The sequence below is a fragment of the Pelophylax lessonae genome (genome assembly GCF_965119305.1).
Source record: "Pelophylax lessonae genome assembly, chromosome: 1".
Classification (NCBI taxonomy): domain Eukaryota; kingdom Metazoa; phylum Chordata; class Amphibia; order Anura; family Ranidae; genus Pelophylax; species Pelophylax lessonae.
Window position 1 is genome coordinate 650,942,341 of NC_138768.1, and position 26,036 is coordinate 650,968,376.

The 26,036-nt window shown below is 44.3% G+C and overlaps 1 long non-coding RNA gene across 1 annotated transcript; it reads right to left on the reverse strand.

The window, feature by feature from the left end:
- Positions 1 to 1,406: 1,406 nt before the first annotated feature.
- On the reverse strand, positions 1,407 to 18,556 carry LOC309544473. Its single transcript, XR_014224855.1, has 4 exons — positions 18,412 to 18,556; positions 7,470 to 7,573; positions 5,072 to 5,158; positions 1,407 to 1,492 (listed from the first exon to the last, which is right to left on the reverse strand). It is a non-coding gene; the product is annotated as an uncharacterized lncRNA (long non-coding RNA).
- Between the last annotated feature and the right edge of the window lie 7,480 nt (positions 18,557 to 26,036).

Sequence of the window (26,036 nt, forward strand, 5' to 3'; positions counted from 1 at the left end):
ACCACAGGGTGCCAGACAGCCACCCACAGCGCCTGTGCCAGCCAGCCACCCACCCACCACAGGGTGCCAGTCAGCCACCCACCACAGGGTGCCAGCCAGCCACCCACCCACCACAGGGTGCAAGCAAGCCAGCCACCCACCTCAGGGTGCCAGCAAGCCAGCCAGCCACCACAGGGAGCCAGCCAGCCACCACAGGGAGCCAGCCAGCCAGCCACCCACCCACCCACCACAGGGAGCCAGCCAGCCACTAAGCATTAAACAAAAATTACTATGTTCAGTACCAGATTTGTGTCAAGAATTGTCTTTATTTTTCAAAACTTTAAATGTGCAAAATATCGGCCCATATCGGCCGATACCGATATGTTGGGACCAAAATATCGGTATTGGCCCTGGAAAAACCATATCTTTCTATCCCTACATAGAAGACCATCATATTTCCTTACATGGTTCCAGCAATATGTGTCCTCCACACAGAGAAACATAAATCTAGCAGACCTACTTTTAAAATTTGTATTTGGCGAGTCCTGTCCTGGTGGGATGAGTCTGTGTCTAACGCACGGTCCTAAAAGACAATAGGGAAATACAAGTTGCAGCCTGCCCTGCCAGGCATTCTTTGGGAGAGAAACTATGAGAGATGGGTTGGGTCACTGGACGTAGATAAATCCTCATTTGCAGAAAAGCTGACGCTACAATGATTTCAAACACAGAATATACAGTGTATAACAATATAATAATAGGAAGAAAATTGTACTGTAAAGGGAGATGCTTGGAGGGTTGCTGAAGGGACTAAAATGTCATGGTGTGGGAGACTGTGTGCATTAAGGGCCAATCACCCACAGGTAATGGCAGCACTGCTGCAGTGTCTGGGAGGTGGAGCATACAAGTTACAATTCAGGATAAAGGAAGTTTTTTGTTTACTTTATGAGGCTTGTGCATTACTTAGTAACTGGATGTGTTACTTATTTGACTGTCATACAGGATCTGCTAGCTGTGCTTGTACTAAAACATTGAGGCTAATGGATCACCATGACAGCCAAACAAGCAGTAGGTTTAGAGAGAGGTCATAAAACACATTGTCCATATTTCTCTCAGCACAGAGAAGAGATGGCTATTATTCTTTATGGCTGGGCCCAGTCAGTACACATCAGAATATCGCATCCAGAGTGCCATAGGATGTAAACAAGTCCAGCACTAGGGAGGCTTCTACATTGGTCAATGTGGGATGTCTTCATCTGAAGCTTGATTTGCTTTGGGTTACTTTGATAAGATGGGCAAAGCAAAATGTGATTATTTTTCAAAACTCTACTCGCCCTTTAAAGAGTATAAACTGTTTTTTTTCCTTAGAAAAATAGAGTCTGGATTTTCAGGTCAAACTTATCCTTAAAGAAAGTAATCATAATTCATAATGGATATTTTAATATTTATTGAAGAGCACAACAACAAAATGGGCTGAACAGCATACAAATCCATCAAAGCAAGGAGCTCTATTCATCTGTAAGAAAATAAGATATAGAAAGATTTTAGAATGTATGTAACTGTTATGAAGAACTTAAAAAGCACCCCAAACATGGCCTTATATCCCAATAAATTACAGAAACATAGTTTTGAATCTTGTCTGATAAGGCAACATGTGCAGCCATTGAAGTCACTGTATTTAGAGTTCTATTTGTATATGTAAAAGTATGAGTCATGCCAGAATTCCAACACATAGGACATAGTCATCCTACAATACATTTAGGGGAATTCCACAGACCACAGAGAAGAGGTTGAGCTAATTAAAAAAATATTAAATAATAATAGTGATACATAAAATGTCCATAAATTTCATAAATAGTCCATACATTTGTGTAAAAATATTGGTGAAAGAAATATAAATGAAATACATACTAATGTGCACTCGTGTGGTTCTTCAGTGAAAAAGAGCAACACCACCACTCGTGAATCCGTCACCAGAAATTTCGACCATAAAGGTCTTCAGCGCTTTATGATCGACACCACCAAAATCTCTGGACTAGGAGACAAGCTTGAGATCCCAGTCTGGAGATCCAGCAGCAGTCAGTAATCACTCCCTTCTCTCCTTAACCACTGCAATACCGGGCACTTTCACCCCCTTCCTGCCCAGGCCAATTTTCCCCATTTAGCGCTGTTGCATTTTGAATGACAATTGCGCGGTCATGCAACAATGTACCTACACCAAATTTATGTCATTTTCCCCCCACAAATAGAGCTTTCTTTTGGTGGTATTTGATCACCTCTGGGTTTTTTCCTTTTTGCTAAACAAATAAAAAAAAATTTGAAAAAAAAAAAAGTTTTATTTATGTTATACAATTTTGTAAATAAATACGTTTTTTCCTGCACTGATGAGCACTGATGAGACTGCACTGACAGTCACTGATGAGGAGGCACTGATAGGTAGCACTGATATGCAGCATTGGTGGGCAATAATGGGCACTGGTGGGCGACACTGATAGATGGCAATGATGGGCACTTGTGGGCAGCACTGATAGGGAGGGCACTGGCGGGCAGCACTGATGGGGAGGGCAATGGGGCGCTCCCTGAGCCCTGATTGACATCCCTGGTGGCCATAGTGGGCATCCCTGGGGTCATAGGTGGGCATCCCTGGTGGTTCTAGTGGCACCCCTCCGAGGGTCTGCACTGGTAATCAATGATCTGATTACCAGTGCCGACCCCCCCCCCCCCCCCCCCCCGGTCAGGCACGAACTAAGGAAAGCCGATCAACGGCTCTTCCTGTTTACTATGTGACCAGCCGTGATTGGACACGGCTGGTCACATGGTAAAGAGCCTACGTCAGTAGGCTCTTTACCGAGATCGGAGATGCAGGGAGTCAGACTGACACCTCGCATCACCGATCGCCGCTCTGCTCGTCATGTGACGTCCGGTCAGGATAATACAACCACAATCCCGCCGTTAATTTGCTATAGGGCGGGCGGGATGTGGTTAAGAAGAGAAGGGAGTGGTGGTGTCTATCATAAAGCACTGAAAACCTTTATGGTCAAAGTATCTGGTAAGGAGCCATCTATTTCAGGTGACAGATTCACGAGTGGTGGTGTTGCTCTTTTTCACTGAAGAACCACATGAATGCACATTCGTTTTTATTTCTTTTTTTTTTATTTCTTTCAACAATATTTTTACACAAATTTATGGACTATTTATAAAATTTATGGACCTTGGGTATTGATGAAGCCTGAACCCTGTAACCTGTTTTATTATTGTTGGAATGGAATTTTATAGATCACTATTCGTATTTAATATTATTTAATAAGCGCAACCTCTTCTTTGTTGTCAGTGTATATTGTGTCTGTCCTACACAATTGGTTGCAGCTTTTTTGATTTCAAATGTTTTGGTTTTTTAATTATTTTATTAATTTATGTGATATTTTTTGATGTAAGCGCTGCTTTTTTTCCCTTCTTAATTCCACAGACCAGCATGTTTCCCATGTAATTCAAGGTACTCAATAGTAGGAACAGATCAGCAAACAAGTAGTTATACATATCAGACTAATCTGACGATATATAGTCACACAATAAGAGTATGATTACTCTTCATCTGGGTAAATGGCATAAACAGTGGGACTGAATGGATATGGTTAAGCGCTTTACTGTGTAAATGGAAGTCTCATATCTTCAGTACCCTGGGACGTCCATAAATATACAAGCATATAATGTACTGATAAAGATCAGATTTTCCAGATGCTAATACAGGCAACAAGAGGTGCAACAGCACTGTAAACAAAGCAATAGTAGAACCAGACCGAGGAATCTGCTCATCCAACCGATATGCGACCATCATCTGAGTGAATCCATTTGCTGGGACATAGGAGGAAAACTCTGCGCTCATAGAAGTACATCTCACAATAAGCCAGGCTTACTCCCAGTATCGGTATTTATTGATTCATGTCTCTCACAGGAGTTAGAGCGCTCTTCAATTGCATTCGTCTGTATGGCTGAGATTCAGCATAGCTGTGCCTGTATTAGAGATGGCGTCCGTTGTTTCAGTGGGTACATCGAGCATGTGCAAAGGTGTGGAGCTGCTTCATTCGTGACTTCAATCGTCACGAATGACGAGCTCCATCAGGGATCCTGTGATTAGGCCGCAGAGTCCTGCAGCGGGAGCCTATGGCTGTCAATCAAATCCTGTAATGAGGGAGCAGGGGGCGGGGCTTCCATAGACACAGACAGCATGGCTCTGAATTAAGCCTGCCGGTGTGCCACCATAGGAAACAGCTTCCTATAATGGTGGCACATCGAAAAGAGGAGTCATCGGAGCGCCAGCAGGGGACCCAAGAAGAGGAGGATCGGGGACACAAAGTTTGACTTTACAATCACTTTAAAAGTAGATTTACCATCTATGTAGTTTCCAGCGTCTGCATTTGCACGGGCAAACAGCAGCACATTTTTCTCGGTTGGTGCAGGAAGGCGTGCGATTACATGCATTTCTGCACCCGCTCAGATGTGAGCCTGACCAAAAAACTAAAACTTTTTCTTGCTTTGGATAGGGTAGAGGAATACATTTGTGGATAATAAAAACCCCTGCCATGGGTTTTTTTGTACCATTGCTGGCCTTTTCCCTTTAGTTTGTGCCCCAGAGACTCAAGAGGCAGTGAGAACAACTGGAAAGTCTGGCCAATTCCCCTCTGGGGCAACTGTCACCACAACAAGCAAGTTCTTAATAAGATTGTACCTCATGTTCAGTTCAAAGAAAACCTTTTATTTGGGATTTTCCATCACTTTCTGTCCCTCCAACAGTGTTTACCAGGACAAACAGGAAGCCAATCTCCCCAGCAGGGGTTACACACATCAATAAAAACCCAGCAGAGGTTCTAACCCTTCCCTACCTTTTACTGAAAGCTGGAGATCAGCTTTACCCTGGACTGGCTTCCATTAATTTATAGTTCACAATTCAATATACAGTGTTTATTATTTTTTTTTATTAAAAAGTCAAAATTTGCATATTCTAACCAAAAGTATGAGTTTATATAGAAGGGAAAAAACATACAATGGAAACAGCAGGTAATACATAAGTTAATGCATTACATTCATTTATACTTACCCTATAATACATCATGGTATCATTGGTTCATTCCAACCCATTTCTTCTTTTATATTCTGCAACATCTTCACTGTGCTGCTTGAATAGCTGTAAAAATGTAACAAAGAGCGGTATTAATAATTCCATTAGGTTTATAACAATATTGTTCATGCCCAGTTGAGGATTATTTTCTGTTAGGCTCCATGTACCTTAGCTTATTTTTAAGCTCCTAGCAGCTACTAATGTAGGCTAGAAGCGTTTTTCAAGCTTCAGCTTCTAGAAGCAGGAAAAAATGTTTTTCACATTTTTGGGAGCGATTTGCCAGCAGAAAAAAAAAAATCGCTGACAGCTCCTAAACACAGCTAAGCACTGGTTTCAAGTGTTTTTTTTTTTCCCTAGCGGTTTCACCTCAAAATTCATACCAAACCTAAAGCCTAGTGCACAACACTTTTTTTTTTCAAAAAACTTACAGCCGGTCGGAGCCGCTGTACTAACAATCCAATGTTAGTACAGCAATCTCCCCAGCTGTTCTATTGTGTACTGACAGGGTGACGGCCATTGGCTGAGAGCGCTGACCGGGAGACAGTCGGATGCTGGTTTTCCAGGTCAGCCAGCTTCTATCGGACCAGCTGCCATACACGGGCCGAAAGTCAGATGGGTTTTACTGAACCGGCTGATGCCGACTAACATTCGACCTGTGTGCACTAGGCTTAAAGGTCTGGTATGGATTTGGGGGCAGACCCCACACTGTTTTTTTTGTTTGTTTTTTTTTTTTGGTGTGGGGTGCCCCTTAAAATCTATACCAGACCTGAAGGGTCTGGTTTTTTGTTTCTTCTATTTTTGCTTTATTTTTGTCTGTTTTGCTATTATGTACCCTATTTACATGATGTGGTCATTTTTGGGTTAGCCACCCTATGGTTTTGTCTTTACATGTTCTATATATGTGTTCTTTGTCCTTTTATTATCTTTGTAATAAAAAATTTCTATTTTTTTATATAAAACTATTACTACTATTTTTTTACTGCTACTTTAGTAGCAAATGATTGTCTAAGACCTTAAAAGTCCCATTGGGGGTTCTCCTCTAGCCTTTTTTGTTTCGGGATGCGGTCTTAACCATTAACTCCCTATTTCACCAACCAATCCCTTTCTACAATTTTTATGGCCAGCATCTCTTTCATTTACATTCAGCTGTCAGCAGGGAGCTCCACTGACAGCTGATGAGTCATCCATTGTCAAGGACGTGGCAACGGCCTGCTCCTTAACTAAAAAAGCTACAGCTCCTAAACTCTTTTGCAAATGCTCCTAAAAACTACAAAAAAAAAAACACGTTAAATATTAACATTATTTATCCAGCGTTTTTTTTAGTGTCTAGTGTGCATTGAGCCTTCAAGTAAACCTGTGCTGACAGTAAAGTGATAACCTGTCTATATAGTAGGTACCCAGAGGATTCTGTTTTGAGGTGATTTTACATATGCAGTCATTTTACCTCTTCTGCCCTGAACAGTGCCTATTGGATTTCTTAAACCCTTTAAATCATTATTTAGCTCTGCAGCAATTCAGTATGAAACAACTCCTATACTTTACCTCTGTGCAGGAGTTTCCTTTATCAAGACCAGTCATTGCTGTTCTTTGTCTAGGGCAAGGTGACTGGTCTAGACTCCACCCCCTCCTGTAGTTGGTGCAAATTATAGTGGCAGGAATCATTTCCTGCTGCGGCTCTCAGCGGCAAGGTGCAGCCTCCGGCCCTGTTCACTAATGACAGCTTTTCTCAGGTTGTCCACTTAGCCAGCGATTCCCTTTGGGGATCGCTGCTGGACGCAGGTAATCGCTAGCTGTGCACCAACCGCTGACCTGCCATTATAGTGAACAGAGTTGGCAGCCACACCAAGCCACTGGGAGCCGCAGCAGGAAACTGATTCTTGCTGCTTCAATTCACAGCGGCCCTAATCACTGGTGTCCATGTAGCCTTACAAGGCAATATATGGGTTTTTAACAGTATTTGGTGCACACAAAATGGATTTGTAGCTGTTGAGGCTATTTTTTGTTGTTTTAATTTATCATGTCTATTTTTAGTCTGTAAAATACTAGTTCACTAAATGTCATGACAGGTAACCCTCTTTCACTCAGGGACACATCTCTAGGGAAAGTAGCAGCTTTAGGATAAGGAGGGGGTGCCGCATGATTGAGAAAACATGCATAAAGTGTAGTTCCACAAACCTGCCGTAATAGCAAAAAAGATGTGCTGGTTCATTTTATTGGAACCCCCCCTTTCGTGAAAGTCTGAGTTATCGTATTTTCACAGAACAAGGCATGTATGGTGGTATATCTAAGAATTCTTGCCTACCACAACACCAGGTACTTTTTTTTCCCCCTACAAAATACAGAAAATGGATTCATTTTACCAACGTTAAATACTTACCAGACCCCAAAGAGCGAATGAAGTTCCAAACGCTAGGCTGACATTAAACCAGTTTGGTTTTGAAGGGTCATATCTTTTTGCTGTAAACATCGACCGAGCAAAAACTGAAATGACACAAAATTAAAGATATGCATGTTAATTGCATCAAGAATTTGACACTTTCACATGTGTAGTTGTGTACTCCTGCTTGGCAGTCTGAATATACCCAGAATGTACAGTGAGACCAGATTAATATTAATAGAGCCCACATAAGATGCACACAACTTTTACCCAAGATTTATTTTCCAATTGAATCCAATTAGAAACAAATGTGAAAGTTCGGTGAAAACATTTTAAAACTGACCCCTTTGTGTGCTAAATCTAGCTAATAAATAATAATAAAAAAAAAAAAGCTACCGACATATCTGATCATTGACTGATTGGAGTGGCTTTAGCGCTGGTTCACATATATGCGATGACAGATATCGCATGTGACTCGGAGCGCACTGCTCTGCAAATCACATGCGATGCGAATTCAGCCACACAGCTCATACTCGCATCAGATTCGGACACAACTGGCACAGAACCATTTTTTGGGGTCCGCACCAGAATCGGATCGCATAGGTGTTTACACCTATGCGATCCGATTCATGTCCGAACAGACAGTTCGCACTGCGATATGCAAACTGATCTGGGGGTGTCATTAACTTTTTACTGACACCCCCAGCGACTCGCACATGGCAGTGTGAACTGCCTGCGAGTTGAATGCGATGCGGTAACCCGCAATGGATTCGCAGGGTTCCCCCATCGCATTTGTGTGAACCGGGACTTATAGCTGTGACCTACAGGATCATGGGAGTGTCATTTGGGACCATGCTGGCCACAAAACTATGTGTTTCCACAACATTCCCCAGGATATTTTACTAAGTGTGTTGCCAAGATGTTCTGGGGAGAATTTATCTTGACTCAGACAGTAGTAAAATTTGGAAACCCTGTATGCAAATTTAAAATGTAAGTCCACCCTAAAACTAAAATCCCTGCATCTATAGACCTCAACGATCGAACATTAACCTATCTAGCCCTGTAAAGAAGAAATCAGTATACTCCCCTTTTTTGAATCTAATCCGGTTTCCAGCAGGGGAAGCTCTGCAGAGGGCATGGCCGACAACGGCTATGAAATTAATGAGATGTGACGTCACCCATAGACTTACTATGGGGCTTCCGTTGTCGGATGAGTCCTCTGCACCCGCCTCCACAGCGAAGCCGCGGCTGACAGCTCAGTATCGGGTCGGATCACCTTCAAAAAAGGTAAGTATACTGATTTCTAGATAGGTTAGTGTAATGCCCCATACACACGTGCAGATTATCTGCAGACTTTTGTCTGCAGACTTACCAAAACCATATAATATGAGGTCAAACCTAAACACTTTCAATTTGTATGCAATCCGGCAGGCCCTTGCACTGCATAGAAAAGGTAAGTCTGCAGACAAAAGTCTGCAGATAATCTGCACGTGTGTATGGGGCATTAGCTGTGGATGTCTGTAGATGCAGGGACTTTAGTTTTAGGGTTGACTTCAACTTTAAACATCTACTAAAACGACATTTATTTTGCAAAGGCACTGTGTATCATAAACAATTGCCAATTTTTAATTTATAAAAAGATTTGTTCTCCATTTTTTTATCCTTTGTTACATTTCTTAGCATGCATGCCAGCGACTGCTGTAGGGCATTACTCAGGGCATGTTTCCTATTGGTAACAATAGATCATGGTTTACGTAATATATGTTGAAATTGTTGCCTTCGATGGAAGCCTGTGTCACAGAGTGACAATGCCCGAGTACAACTGGGAGACAAAGGCAGAGAGTTGTCACCCTATGGCAGGAAAGGCCTCAACTATTTTGTTTTAAAACAATACTGACTAACAGAAGGTGTTTGAAAACCTAAAACTTTTACATGTCTTGCATTTATTTTTGTATTATTTAAAATACATCTACCCAGTCACTGTAATCTCACATCATCTCCGGTCATTCGTGTTCTCCCCCACAGAACATGTTGCATTCTGTGAAAGTAATACAAGGACTTTCAATGGAGAAGAGACCAGAAAAGGGCGGGCGGTTGTCAGGAGTTTTTCAAAGTACTAAAATGTTAGCAGAGAAGTTACTCCTGTCCTAAGTTCAGTAATGTGAAGTGGACAGGTAACATTTCTACACAAAGAAGCAAGCAGTGGGATACACTTCATTAGAGGTAAATAATGTTAGTGAACCTACACTAATCAGCCATAACATTATGACCACTGACAGGTAAAGTGAGCAACATATCTCATTAACCACTTCTGGATCGGAAGGATTTTCCCCCTTACGACCAGGCCATTTTTTCAGATTCGGCACTGTGTTACTTTAACTGACAATTGCGCAGTCGTGCAACGCTGTACCCAAATAAAATTGATGTCCTTTTTTCCCCACAAATAGAGCTTTCTTTTGGTGGTATTTGATCACCTCTGCGGTTTTTATGCTATAATAAATAAAAAAATAAAAACTGTCAATTTTGAAAAAAAAAAAACAATATTCTCTTTTCTGCTATAAAACATTCCCAATAAAAAAAAAAAATTATAAATCAAATTGTTTCATCATTTTAGGCCAATATGTATTCTGCCACATATGTTTGGTAAAAAAAAAAAATCCCAATAAGTGCATTTTGATTGGTTTGAGCAAAAGTTATTGCGTCTACAAACTAGGGGAAAGATTTGTCATTTTTGTTAATTTATTTTTTTACTAGTAATGGCGGAGATCTGCGATTTTTAGCGGGACTGCGACATTGCAGCGGACAGATCGAACACCTGACATTTTTTACATTTGCTACTGTAATCAGTGCTAAAAATATGCACTGTTACTGTACTGACAGTGTCAGGGAAGGGGTTGACACCAGGGGAGATCAAAGGGTTAAATGTGTCCCTAGGGGATGCTTTCTAACTGTGTGGGGGGTGGACTTGCTGGATGAACACAGAGATCTTTGTTCCTAAATAGGAGGAACACAGAATCCTTGTGTTCATCTCTGACAGAACAGAACAGTTCTGTCTCCATGGGGAGCGATTGCGGGTGCCCGGCAGACATGGCACTTGCAGGACCCGCTGATTGGCTCCCCGTGTGCCCCCACTAGCTGTCTCAGGAAGCGACGTATAAGTACAACATTTCGCAGGACAGAGCCGACCTGCTGCAGTACAAGTACGGTGGCTGGTCGGCAAGTGGCTAAAACTGCATCATAGAGTGGATAGATTAGATTAGACAGCGAGTAAACATGTTGTCATTGAAGTTGATGTGTTAAAGCGGAAGTAAAGTCATTTTTCTTTTTTGTTACCTGAAAAGTAAAAGCATAATGTGCTAGTATACATCACATGCTAGCACATTATGTGACACTTGCCATCAAAACGAAACCCTTGTAGTCCCCGCTGGAGGCCGCATCCATCTTCACCAGTCTTACTTCCGGGTCCACGGTATCCGGCTGTACTACAGGCCTGAGCCGCATGACGTCACTCCAGCGCATGCGCGTGGAAGCTGCCAGTCACGGCACAGGGGTCTGAAGAAACAGCACGGGCGATCGTTCCTTCACAGCGCATGCGCCGATGACATCATCATCACAGTATACAGTAAATATCTCCTAAACTGTGGAGGTTTAAGAGATATTCACAGTACCTATAGGTAAACCTTATTATAGGCATACCTACAGGTACAAACACACAGGGGGGGGGGGGGGGGGGTTTACAAACATGCTCTTCTCCTTTAGTAAATCAGCTCCATTGCTGCTGCATTAGTTTAGCACAGGGGTGTCCTTCCTAGGGGTGTCCAACCTTCTGCACCAGAGAGATCAGCATGCGGCCCTGGCCCATTTGTAGCAGCCCTGGCAGCCTACATTGACAAGCCAGGCAAATGCAAGCATGGAGGAATGCCGGGGCTGCCATGTTTGCAATTGCACCAGCAGCAAGGAATGCAGGGGCGCCAGATAAGTAAAGTCTGCATAGCTGGATCTAGGGGGTGCTGGTGTGGGCTGCATCCCCACAGATTTAAACTGCTCCCCCCACCTCCCCCAGACAGCACATACATAGGCTATATTCACACCGGCAATTAGGGCTAATGCAAATTGTAGCAGCTCTTAGTGGGTAGGTACCTCTAGCAGCAATCATCACAGGTAATTGCTGGCTGTGTAGAGAGCTCTGAAAAAGTGCAGCCACCAACAACGTGCCATTATATTTAACAGGCCCCTCGGCTGCACCTTCCCACAGACCCACAGGAGGGACTGTTCATCAGCTATCCTTATTGTTAGTGTGGGCATCCTTCTATTAGTTAAAGTTCAATTTGGCCTGAGCCAAGTTATATAAAATCGGAAAGTATGGCACCATGACAGCCATTAATTTCGATGGGAAACTCTAAATAAGAAGCCAAGCTTTTGCTATATGAAAACCATCTTGGCAGCTGTGTCTTAGCCAATCAGGAGGGAGAGTCCCGGACGGCCGAGGGCCTCTTGGACATCGCTGGACAGAGATCAGGTTCAGGTAAGTATTAGGGGGTGCTGGGGGGCTGATACACACAGAAGGCTTTTTATATTCATGCATAGAATGCATGAAGATAAAAAAAACGTTCTGACTTTACAACTCCTTTAAAGCGGAGTTCCAGCCATTTACTCACCTGTCCAACGGTCCAGCGATGCGGCCGCCCGAAGCCTCGATCCTCTCCCTTGGCGCCGGCATCACTGCTGTGGGCACCCGGCTGTTACAGTTTGCGGCTTCACAGCCGGGTAGCCACTGCGCATGCGTTAGTCGCGCTGCGCGCCGTGATTGGCCGGCAATCTTCTGGGACCTCTGACGTGTCCCAGAAGATTGCAGGGAGGGAGGGGGAGAGGAGAACTTCCACTCAGGGCGCCGCGGCGCTCCGAGCGGAAGTGGGAGCGGGTACCTGTCAAAACTAGGTACCCGCTCCCCCCCCCAAAAAATGACATGCCAAATGTGGCATGTCGGGGGGTCAGGACTCCCTAAAGCGGAAGTTCCACTTTTGGGTGGAACTCCGCTTTAAAGAGGAAGTAAACCCTCCTCTACAACTTGTACCTATAGGTAAGCCTATGATAAGGCTTACCTATAGGTACTGTAAATATCTCCTAAACATGTACCGTTTAGGAGATATTTACCTTTCATGCAGCCAGTGACGTCTCTGGCGCATGCGCTCTGAAGGAACGGCCGCTCGTGCCGTTCCTTCAGGGTCCCGTGCCGTGACTGTCGGCTCTCGCGCGCGTGCGCGGGAGTGACGTCACCGCGGCTACGGCCAATCAGATGGCCGGATGCCGCGATCCCGGACGACGGGTGACTAGACATGCCGCCCGTCATAGAGGTGAGTGAGCGGCACGGCGGGGGCTCGTTCTAAGGTAAGTATTGCATAATGAGCTAGTATGCGATGCATACTAGCTCATTATGGCTTTCTCTTGCAGGGTGAAAAAAAAAATGCACGGGTTTACAACCTCTTTAAGGAATTGCTTGGTTTCTTATTCAGAATTTACCATTGAAATGCATTGATGACAGGGTGCCAAGCTTGGTGCCAAATTTTATGATTTATATCACTTGGCTCAGGCCAAATTGAAACTTTCAATATAGAATGATACCCAATGAGTATAAAACAAGTGGAATTTGGGTGAGCCAAGATGTTTTTCATATAGGAATAGCTTGGCTTCTTCGAATTTCCCAAGGAAATGCACTGATGACAGGGTGCCAAATTTGGTGCCATATTTTAGGATTCATATCACTTGGCTCAGGCCAAATCAAACTTTTCTATATAGAAGGATGCACAATTAGTATGAAACAAGTGGAATTTGAGTGAGCCAAGATGGCATGCATGAATGACAGGGTGCCACGTTTGTTGCCATATTCCATGGTTTATATCACTTGGCTCAGACCAAATTGAACTTTTCTATATAGAAGGATGCCCTATGAATATAGAACAAGTGGAATTTGGGTGAGCCAAGATGGTTTTCATATAGGAATAGCTTGGCGGCTTATTCAAAATTTCCCATTGAAATGCATGGCTTTTGGGGTGCAAAATTGTATGATTTATATCACTTCGCTCAGGCCAAATTTACATTTTCTATAAAGATGGATGCCCTATTAGTATAAAACAAGTGGAATTTGAGTGAGCCAAGATGGTTTTCATTAATGAATTGCCTGGTTTCTTATTCAGAATTTCCCATTGAAATGCATGGATGATAGAGTGCCCAGTTTGATGCCATATTACATGATTTATGTCACTTAGCTTAGGCCAAATTGAACTTTTCTTTATAGAAGGAGCCAAGATGGTTTCCATATAGAAATAGCTTGGCTTCTTATTTGGAATATCCCATTGAAATGCATGGTTGTTAAGGTGCCAAATTTTACAATTTATATCAGTGGACTAAGGCAAAATTTAAATTTTCTATATAGAAGGATGCCCAATTTCTATAAAAAAAAAGTGAAAGTTGGTTGAGACCAAATGGATTTTATATGGGAGTTGCTTGTTTTCTTATTCAGAATTTCCAATTGAACTGCATGGATAGGTGCCAAGTTTGGTGCCATATTTCATGATATATGTCATTTGGCTCAGGCCAAATTTAACTTTTCTATGTGGAATAATGCCCAAAGAGTATAAAAAAGTGGAATTTTGGCGAGCAAAATGGTTTTCATATAGGAATTGATTGGTTTCTTATTCAGAATTTCCCATTGAAATGTATGGCTGTCAGGGTGCCAGATTTCATGATTTATGTCACTTGGCTCAGGCCAGTTTGAACTTTCTATATAGAAGGATGCCCTATGAGTGTAAAAAAGTGCAATTTGGGTGAGCTAAGATTGTTTTCCTATAGGAATAGCATGGCTTCTTATTTGGAATTTCCCATTGAAATGCATGGCTGTCATGGTGCCAAGTTTAGTGTCATATTCTATGATTTATATCACATGGCTCAGGCCAAATTGAACTTTTCTATATAGGAGGATGCCCAATTAGTATACAAAATGTGGAATTTGGGTGAGCCAAGATGGTTTTTATATAGGAATAGCTTGGCTTCTTTTTTGGGATTTCTTTTTCGGAACTATGCATGAATGGCATAGTTGTCAAGGTGCCAAATTTTATGATTTATATTAGTTGGCTCAGATCAAATTTACATTTTCTATATAGAAGGATGCCCAATTAGTATAAAATAAGTGGCATTTGTGCGAGCCAAGATGGTTTTCATGTAGGAATCGCTTGTTTTCTTATTTAGAATTTCCCATTGAAATGTATGGCTGTCATGGTGCCAAAGTTTGGTGCCATATTTTATGATTTATATCACTAGATTTATCTAGATTGTAAGCTCTAACGAGCAGGGGCCTGCAATTCCTCCTGTATTGAATTGTATTGTAAACTGTATTGTCTTCTCTCATGTTGTAAAGCGCTGCACAAACTATTGGCGCTATATAAATCCTGTATAATGATAATAACTTGGCTCAGGCCAAATTGAACTTTAACTAATAGAGGGATGCCCAATTATATGAAAAAACAAGTCACATCTGGGTGAGCCAAAATGGTTTTCATAGAGAAAAAAAACATATTTATTCTGAGTTACCTCATTAACTGGTTCCCGACCGCCCGCCGCCTATTTACTGCGGCAGTAAATCTCTCCTGCGCGAACTGACATTGACCTACGTCGGTCACGCGCTTGCAGCTAGGGGGTGAGCGTGCACCGCGCGCTCCCGTCCCCACTCGGCAGCGGGGACTCCGATGCACGGGACAGGCGGCTCTGACTGCCTCCTGATACCCGCGATCGGTATCTGCTGAGAGAGAAGAACGGTCAACTGTTGTAAACACAGCTGACCGTCCTTCTCTCTGGAATGATCACAGAGCGCTTGTGATCCTTCTATATAGGTTCACAGGTCTCTGTGATCATTTCACAAGCCACACACCCCCAGGCTCACATTTAACCCCTTGATCACTCACAGTGTTAACCCCTTCCCTGCCAGTGTCATTATTACAGTAACAGTGCATATTTTTAGAACTGATTACTGTAGTAATGTCACTGGTACCCCCAAAAGTGTCAAAAATGTCAGTGAGGGGTCCGATCTGTCCGCGGCAATGTCGCAGTCCCACAACAAATCGCAGATCGCCGCCATTACTAGTAAAAAAAAAAAAATTACAAATCTTTCCTGTAGTTAGTAGAAGCGATAACTTTTGCGCAAACCAGTGATCGACCAATATATATTTTTTTTAATGCCGATTCCGATATTTTGGTCATCGGAAATCGGTATCGGCCATTAACCACTTAAGCCCCGGAAGATTTTACCCCCATTCCGACCAGGGGGTATTTTGCGATTCGGCACTGCGTGACTTTAACGGAGAATTGCGCGGTCGTGCGACGCTGTACCTAAACGAATTTGGCGTCCTTTTTTTCCCACAAACAGAGCTTTCTTTTGGCGGTATTTGATCACCTGTGCGATTTTTTGATCACGCGCTATAAACAAAAAAAAGAGCGTCCATTTTGCAAAAATAGCAATATTTTTCCCTTTTTTTTATATGAAATTCCCCCAAAAAAAAAGTAAAAATCAAAATTTTAAAATTTTCGGCCAATTTGTTTTATGCTACCTATGTTTGGTAAAAAAAAAAAAAAATCGCAAAAAGCGTATTTTGATTGGTTTGCGCAAAAGTTATTGCGTTTACTAACTAAGGGAAAGATTTTTGTCATTTTTGTTGTTTTTTTTTTTTTAACGCGTAATGGCGGCGATCTGCGATTTTTTTTGCGGTACTGCGACATTGCGGCGGACAGATCGGACCCTTGACTGACATTTTTGACACTTTTGGGGTTACCAGTGACATTTCTACAGTAATCAGTGCTATACATATGCACTGTTACTGTAAAAATACACTGGTAGTGAAGGGGTTAACTTTATTTGAGAGGGAGGGGCTGTGTGTGTCCCTAGGGGCGTGATTCTAACTGTGATTGGCTGGGGCTTCAGCTGTATGCAGAGTGATCAACGGATCTACATAGTAGATCCATGTGATCAGCTCTCATACAGCGAGGAGAATGACAGGCAGCTTGTTTACACAAGCTGCCTGACATTCTCCCTCTCCCCCGCCGATCGCAGAGTGGCCGGCGGACATCGGGTCCGCCGGTCACACGCGCGGGGGGGGTCCGTGACCACTCGGGAGCGGGAGCGCGCCTCCGGGGGCGCGCGCTCGCTCCCTAGACCCTCACAAGCTAGTGACGTAGCCCTACGTCACTTTGCCTGTGAGGGGCTGACCGCCGACGTAGATAGTCGAGCGGCGGTCGGCAAGTGGTTAAAATTTTTTTTTTTTAATTTTATTTATTTTTTAGGTACTCCTTGTGGAGGAATCTGGGGGTCTAAAAGACCCCAAACCCCTCCTCAGCACTGAAAAGCATTCAAAACGCCAAGTTTGGCTGTTTTGAATACTGTCAGTTTTTTTTAATTCATACCTGGAAGTGATGTCATGACATCACTACCGGGTTTTTTACATGGGGACCCAGGTCTTCTCTTCGGCAGCGGTGGAGGTAGGATGCCCGGGTTTCTAGGTGGGACGGGATACACGGGCGAGCCGCGGGAGGGGGGGGGGTGCTTGTAATGTGAGCCACATCGGTTGTCATTACAAGTCAGCCGACCATCGGCTATGGACACAGTTAGCGGGGTGATGCCTCGGTAATGCACTTTCCCTAAATATCAGCAATATCGGTAACCAATATATCGGGAAAGTGCATATCGGCCCCAGATATATCGGTGTTGCCGATAATCGGTCAATCTCTAGCGCAAACCAATCAAAATACGCTTATTGCGATTTTATTTACCAAAAATATGTAGCAGAAAACAAATTGGCCTAAAATGTTTAACATTTTTGATTTTTAAATTTTTTTGAGTCTTTTATAGCAGAAAGTGAAATTTTTTTTTTTTTTTTTTGTTTTTTTTTTTTAGAATTGTCGCACTTTTTTGTTTATAGCACAAAAAATAAAAAAAAATTGCACAGGTGATCAAATACCACCAAAAGAAAGTTCTATTTGTGGGGAAAAAAAAGGACATCAACTCTATTTGGGTACAGCATCGCACGACCGCACTATTGTCCGTTAAAGTAACGCAGTGCCAAATCGCAAAATAGGGCCTGGTCATTAAGGGGGAAAATCTTCTGGTCCAGAATTGGTTAAATACATGGAAGTTAGGCTCGGTTTCCACTGCTGTGGCTACAGAGTCGCGCTACTTCTAGCGCGACTCTGTAGTGTTCACTTGTTCGCGGCTTTCAGTGAGACTTGTCCCTCATTATAGAAGGAAATCGCACTGAAGTCGGCCCAAAAGTAGTGCACAAAATACTTTTCAAGTTGCGGCAGTGAGAATGGGCCAAATAGAAATGAATGACTTTTGACTTGCTGTGCGACTTGACGTGTCAAGTCGCACAGCAAGTCGCAACAGTGGAAACCGAGCCTTAGGGAGATAGAATTGTTGCCAAATGAACTTGTTATAAACAACTTTGCAGAAAGTAAATAATCACTTTTGTTCATAAAGACATTATCATGAAAAAAGAGGCTAACGTCTGCATTCGAATAAGAAGCTGGCCGAATAGGGAGCCACCTTTAGCATCCTAAAGTAACCTGTAGGTCATCCCCTCGGGTATTACTATTATCGGAGAACACACGCCCTCTAGTGGAGAAGATCAGTCATTACCTACAGCTGCCAATGTCATCCGGGTCACTTTGGCTGTCTATTACAGCGGAGATTTAAATCTCCTTTCTATGGACTAAGTATACAAATAATCAGTGATCCCACATTAAATCCCCGGCAGTACACGGGGTACATCGGTGGAGGACTGCCTCATACATGGGGGTCACAGGGACCCGTTATGTATTATTTTAACATCCTGTAACTTAATATTATAATAAATTAGGTTCCTTAGACATCAGGGACAAATAATCATATCACACTCACTTCTGGAGACAGGTCCTCTCACAATCCTCGTTACCGGTGACACCAACATGGCGAAATGAAGTGCGAGCGATCCACTCGGCAATCACTTTACACTCCTGGCTAAGGAAGAGGAAACGAGCACCGAACTGCAGGCTGCAGCTCAGACATTACTAGAAGATGGAGATACCTGTACTGTGTGTGTGTGTGTGTGCAGGGATTTCCATCAATACTTCAGCTAAATTAAAATCCAAAGTACATTTTGGGAGGATGCATTCTAGTTTCTTCCCTATGTCAAACGTCTGACATTATTTATAGATATATAATTAGCGACCTAGATGGTTTTTGGCAAATTTGTTGAATACAGAAAGCACTTAAAGTGGAGTTCCACCCTAAAATGATACTTACCTCCATCTTCTCGCTCCGGGTCACCTGAAAAACAAATGGATAATCGCATTTTTTTTTTTTTTTACTTACCTCGTAGAGAAGAAAATACTTACCTTACTTCCTTCTTCCTCCCCTCGTCGGCCACAGCCCGTCGTCACTTCCTGGCTTTGCAATGATTCCTGGGAGCTGAACGTCATTGCTCCCAGGAATCATTGCGCCTGCACCGGCCCCGACGTCAGTTTCGGGGCGCGCACGTCATTCCCTTCTAAACAGCTTCTGGGCATGCCCAGAAGCTGTGGAGGGATGACGCGCGCGCACCGGAAGTGACGGCGGGGCCGGTGTAGTGCATCGTGGGACCGAAGAGGACGCAGAAGAGGATCGCGCTGGCTTCAAGCTGCCCACACCTGAGATGGCAGCGCTGGACAATACTTTTTCAAGGTAAGTATTTGTCCTAAAAGGTAAGTGCAACCCGGGACAGATCAGAGGCTAGCCATTGTGGAATGTACTAGCCCTGACTGTCCCGGGGGTATTTTTATTAAAAAAATTATTCCCAGGGTGGAACTCCGCTTTAAAGGGAGTTAAACTGTGCTTAAAAAACAAAATGCTAACAGGCAGGTTTATATGACAAAAGAAACGCTAGTGGTTTTCTCCCTGTCCATCAGCAGTAATGCACAGCTCAAAATATATATACAGCATCGCTCTGTGCTGTGATAAAGCGACTGCTATATGCAAGCATGTGATGTAATCACAGCTCGGGTTATAAAGGGGCGGAACAGAGCGAACCCTAAGGCTTCGTTCACACCTGAGCGTACTGGACTCACGCGCTTCTGTCCACGATTCCAGAATTTTGTTTGCAATGCCATTATTTCTTAAAGTATATGGTATGGTTTATTTCTTAAAGAGGAAGTAAACCCTCCTGAAAAAAATGAAAAAAAAAAAAAAAAAAAACTCTGTAAGACAAAGGGATAATAAGCTAGTATGCATCGCATACTAGCTCATTATGAAATACTTACCATAGAACGAAGCCCCCGCAGTGCCGCCCATTCAGCGACAGTGCGGCCAACATGTTCGGCCATCCTGGTTCCCATCCTCCGGCTATCTGATTGGCCGGAGGCGCGATTACGTCACTCCCGCGCATGCGCGCGGGAGCCACCGATCTCGGCACAGGGCTCTGAAGGAGTAAATATCTCTTAAACGGTGCAAGTTTAGGAGATATTACAGTACCTATAGGTAAGCCTTATCAAAGGCTTACCTATAGATACAAGTTTAAAGAGAGGGTTTACAACCTCTTTAATGCCACCCCAAAAAGGTGCGATTTTGTCGCCAAATGCTTTTGGCTCTGTTCCAAAATTTGGTACATGAGCTTCTTGGGAGCGTTTTCAAATGAATGGTGCCACTCCAAAAACGCGCCAACAAAAGCACACAAAGAAGCTAAAAAAAGGGTGGTGCAGCATCTGTTGATGCACTAGGCTTAGGTGTGAATGGACCCTCAAGGAAAGGCGAGAGAAGCTAGAAGCCTCCAGGACCAGCTGGAGCACTGACAGTGCAGTGTCGGAGGGCTTCTTTGACAGGTAAGTCTGTCATAATGTGCTAATTATGCAGGGCAGACTAGCAACAGCAGGGCCATGATTTCTGTTGGTTAGGGTGTCGTGGGTTCCAGATGTGTTTTGCTGAAGGGGAACTCTCCCCACTGGCTTCTGTGAGAGCCTTCTCATAGGGTAGGGGAGGAAGCCCAATCAGGGGACACATTCAAGCTTGTAACTTCCGCAGGAGGCAGATTATGCCGCAAAGGATTCTGGGAGTGGATATAAGTTTGGGGGAAGTGCGTGACACAGTGTTTTTGGCGGGAGCAGAGTCCCAGGAGGGAGAGAATGGCTGTCTCTCCTCCTGTCTGAGGAGGTGGATGTCTCAGGGTGTCCCCTGGGAATCCAGAGAGTGCTGAGTTGAGCTGAGGGGATCCAGTGTGCCGAGAACCTGCGGAGAGCAAGAGGCGTCCAGTCCCAGGAAAGCCTACACAGGTCGTGAGTACTGAGGATTGCCCCTGGGGGTCTGCCTAGAGTCAGAGGGGACCACTCCGGAAGAGGTTCTAGGATCCAGTGTCAGCTAGCTGAGGAAAGGGGGTACCTAGGTTGATGACCCTGAAGTTTCTAAGGGGGTGCAGAGTCAGTGACCCCCGAAGAGTTCAAGGTTAAAGGGGGCACCTGCAGTTTGGGCCCTGAATAGTATAGAGTTTCAGCTGAAAGTTGCAGCCATACAGGAACCTACAACAAACTACCCCAAGCCAGTGCAAGATTGGGGGGGGGGGGTAGTCAGTGACTTTGCAGTATAGCAGTGTCAGTGGTCCTATAATTCACAGTCCTGGATTTTCTGGACTTAAAGTCGAAGATTCAGCACTTCTATCAAGTTACAGAGTGTTCTGAGAGTCAGTAAGCGTTGGCTAGCGTCGGCTGGCGTCAAGGCAGCGTTAACAGACATTTTTCCTGGATAAAGTCCCAAGTGTATTTAGTGGAGCCTAAGGAGTATCCCACTCATTCCCTTCTCCCATCCCCTTATCTACAATAAAACCACAAAACAAAGATGCCGGAGTTGTCAATGTCTCAGTTCTCACCCCCAGGGTCGCAGCTCTCATGGGCTGGAGAGGTAACCGGTAACAATGGCAGACCCACATCAGGCCACAGTCCTGGAAAACTTACTACATTTGGGAGCTCGTCTGGGATTTCACCATTAGTTACTGGGCCAGTTGCAACGGCAAAAGAAAAACTAAAAAAATAAATTTTTGTGTCCGGAACTGCTATTCAAGCGCCAGGCCGGGAAGAGTTAGCGCGCCATGTGCAGGTCTGCCCAGTGGGAGGAGTAACCGCCCAATATGGCAAAAGGGTGGAGATAGTGGGAACCTCTGGCCAATCAGGAGTGATCCAGGGGACTCTATTAATATCCCCTCCTTCGGGTGTGGCTGTGCGGGAAACACGTGTAGGAGAAGGAGGTATGTCGTTCATCAGAGGAGCAAAGAGTGTTCCCGCTATTACTGCCACCATGGGCGGAAACCCTGCGGAGCAAAGCCAGGAGCAGATCCAACAGCCCGATCCCCCTCTAGTCTGGGATACCGGTATCTGGATGGTGCCGGACGGCGGACTCACATTGTGCACCGGAGGAGGTTGAGAGTTCCTTGGAGTGGAATGTCCCCAGTGTGCCAACATTACTCTGAAAGTGCAGGCGTGGGTTCAATGTGGGCAATGTGGTGATCTGCTGCTCAGGGCAGAGAAAGGGGAGGGCCATCCAAGGAAGCTTACTGTTATGTGGGAGACCGGCCTCACCCAGGAGGTGACGGGGAATGAGTTAAAGTTCCTCCGCAGAGCAGGAAGGGGCATGTTCAGGCTGATGATGCAGCTGGAGGCCCTGCCAGCAGTCGTGGGCCTACAGTCTGCAGGAAGGGAGTTTGGCTGCAGAGCTGCATAGGGAGGGGATCCGTGTCCACCCAAACTGTAGGAGAGTGGCCAGAGATGCCTAAAGCAAAGGCCTTAATGGGATCCGCCCCTATTACTGTTCCACAACCTGTCAAGATAGAAGTCACCCAGGTGCCATCTTCTAGCACCAGCAGTGAGGGTGGGAGATGCCCTGTTAGAGTCGATTCCCCATCATTCTATATGAAGTACGGATCATTTGAAGACGGCATGGATGAGTGGGGATCGATTGATGAGACCGAGTGGGAATGGGTAGTCAGAGGCTGGGAGCAGCTCCCCAGGTCCCGAAGTGACTGTGCCTGTAGACTAGGAAGCCAAGGAGGCTATTGAGAGGGGGGAACTGGCCCAGAAATTGGGGTTCTGCTACACCTATGTTGCAAGAGTCCCAGACCTCACCCCACCGGGGAACATTGCCAGGGCCAGAGACCAGACACAGCGTACAAGGAAATGATACAGAGGGTATGTACCCCATTTTCTCCACCAGGGAGAGAAAACAGGAGGACCCTTCCCCGGTTGTCCAGGATGCAGCGGTGGATGCAGAAGAAAGTTGCACTGGCGTACGGCTATGATTACCCCTATGCCCCCAGGGAGGTAATGCTTCTGGTAGAAAAATTCTGGGACTTCTGGTGTGATGAACTAGTCTGGGACTTTCTACTTGTCCCAAAGCCCTACCGTGACTCTCCGGAAGAAAGACTAAAGGAGAAGTTTAACAAAGTAAAATTCCAGTGGTATTACGGGCGCTCCATCTATATAGATAGGGTGGAGGTCCGTCGCCCAGGCGGGTCAAGACATGCTTGGTCCATTCGGGTCAAAAATGTCAAGGGGAGTATGTCCAAGTGCCCCACCCTGTGTACTACAACTGAGGATTGTCAAAAAAAAGAAAAAGCCTACACAGGTCGTGAGTACTGAGGATTGCCCCTGGGGGTCTGCCTAGAGTCAGAGGGGAACACTTTTTCCCTCTTTACACTCTGCTGTACATGTATGATACACAGTTTAAGGTGCAGGGTAACTGATGAACCCCCCACCAAATGAACTCACTTGGTGGAGAACAGCAAAGAAAAATACAATGGAAATATCCTGACTGTCTATCTCTAAGGTGGTCCCACCTGTATAGAGAAAAAGGAAGCAAAAGTTAGTCAATTACATCACATATGAAATACAAGCCTAATTATCTGAACAGTTGAATGGAAAGACCCTCCTTCATTGGTTGCAAGAGCGACCTTTTCCATTCCTTCCCTGACTGCCTCTGCCAACCAGTGTCTTGACACGCCGGGGTCCTCCTTTATCTGGAAGAGCTTGTCCCCTAACACTAACTATCTAGAGAGAGTCCTTTTTGTTGAAGTGAAGTACAGCACCCTCTGCCGTCCTTTCAATCACTTCAGTAAGGAAACCAGGGCAGGCCACAGTCTTTTATGACCTACAGTCCTGCTGAGTCAGGGAAACATCACATGGGTCCAGCAGGGCACCCCCACCAAAGTTCTCGGACACTTGAATTCTATAGCAACATCTTCATCTGTAAAGACTGTGGATGAAGTCCCACACAGCCATTTGTAATCCACAAACGGTCCTGGCCAGATGGCCCAAGGGACCCAGCACACAAAAATAATTTCCCAGAAGACCCGGACCTGATGGTCCCAAAGGGTCTGACATTACAGCACTTGAATTTTCCAAGGACCCTGGCCCGATGGCCCAAGGGGTCAGTTTTAAACTTCAAACAATTGTAAACTTGAATTCAGCATCACATCACTTTAAACGTTTCCTTGGTGAGTTGTGGTAGCCAGCTGGCAACACAATTTTTTTTTTTGCTCTTGAATCTCCTATTTTGGATACAAAACCTGTGGTTGCAGGAAAGAAATATGTACCGTGTATGGCCTACCTAAGAGGACTCCATGGGGGAGATTTATTAAAACTGGTGCATAGTAACTAATCAGCTTCTACATTTTATTGTCTAAGTCTAATTAAAGAAGCTGAAGTTAAGCTGGCCATACATGGGTCGAATTCCAAAATAATTTACTTTTGAAAATCATAACTAAGCATTTTCTTTCGAATTCTGCACCATTAGTGGACCACAGCAATGGCCGATTTTCGCGCAGCCATCGAATTTGAGTGATCAGGCATGTGGGAAATTTTTGGAAAAACAAACAAATTTCTAATCAATGATGGCAGAATCATGCAATAAATATAATCAAAAAATCAATGTTCATGAGCCATGACCTGGAAAGAAAATAGGATTCCCAGCCAAAAAATTATTTTTCTGTAGCAACATGAGGTGAAATTAAAGGCTTGATTGGTTGAATTTCGAAATCAATGGTTGCACCACTGGATCACAAAACGCACAAAATGTCTTATTTTCAAAAGAAAATTCATTCAGAATTCGACCCATGCCATGGCCTGCATTAGAAGCTAATTGGCTATGCACAGTAGCACCAAATTCTGTGTGCACCAGTTTTTAGTAAATCTCCCCCAATGTGTCAAGTAACGAAAGAGAAGCTGTAAAAAAAATAGCATGTAATGGATTCGGGGAGAGCTTTGTGCGAAACCTGGAGTTGGGCTTTAAAGAGTAACTCCACTTTTGTTGAGAAAAATATAAATAAAATAGGGCCTTGGAACCCAAGGCCTATCTAAAACATACAACTTATTTAACAGTCTCACCTACCTTGTTAGAGAAAATTGGAAGAGGAGTTAAACTGTAACTTCTCACTAGATCAACGACAACACATGATCAGATTTGCCTTCAAATCGTCAATCTGTACTAAGATCCAAGAAACTAACTCTAAAATTTTGACAAGGTGGTACCTTTCTCCTTGTATATTACACAAAGACTACCCTTATATACCTGACCATTGCTGGAGATGCCAGAAGGGTGGTACAATGCTTCATATTTTCTGGTCTTGCCTCAAATTGACGCACTTCTGGAAGGAAGTTAGAAGGAATGCCTAAAAATTCACAGAATAACCTACGCCTTTATTGTTTTGCCTCTCAGTTGGCCCATGCACATTGGTGGTTCCACCCGGAGGACAATCATGCTGCGGCGGCTTTAGAAGCGGCCATTCTTACCTCCTTTGAATCTCTGCAAAATTTACTACATCGTAGATCCACCATGGGCAGACCGAACACTACTATTATTTCTGTCACCCTACGAATTTTTGCGGCTACAACCCTGGACGACACAGACCCTCCGGGGCTGTGTTCCCCCAATGCCCCCCTTTGGCACAATCCTCGGCTGCGGGAGTTTTTTGGTCGGGATGACGGTCTTTTCTGGGCCCGCCTCGGTGTGAAATCCGTTTCCCATTTGTATGTCCGGGGAACCTTTCGGTCCTTTGCGGACATGCAATCTACCTTTACCTACCCTCTACGGCCCATTTCCGTTATTTGCAATTGAGACATGCGGCGGCCGCGCAGTTCAGCCTCCGGGAAGTCTCGTTGAAACCATCCCCCTTGGAGTACCTCCTTTCTGATTCTTCGCATGAGAAGTTGGTCTCTACATACTACTCTAGGCTTTTACATTCTAAGTCCAAACGCTTGGCTGTGGTTGAGTCTCAGTGGCGGGAGAACGTCCCGGACTTGACGGAGGAGGTGCGGCAAGACATCCTTCCTGAACAAATCCCTGTTGTGATTTCCTCCAGGGATAGGGTTATACAACTAAAATTCCTTTATAGAGCATGCTTTACTCCTCAGTTTTTGCATAAAATAGGTAAATTACCCTCCCCTCTCTGTTCCAAGTGTAATATCGCTGAAGGGTCCTTCTTTCCCATGTTTTGGGACTGTCCCCCTATCCGTGCCTTTTGGTCGGAGGTCACG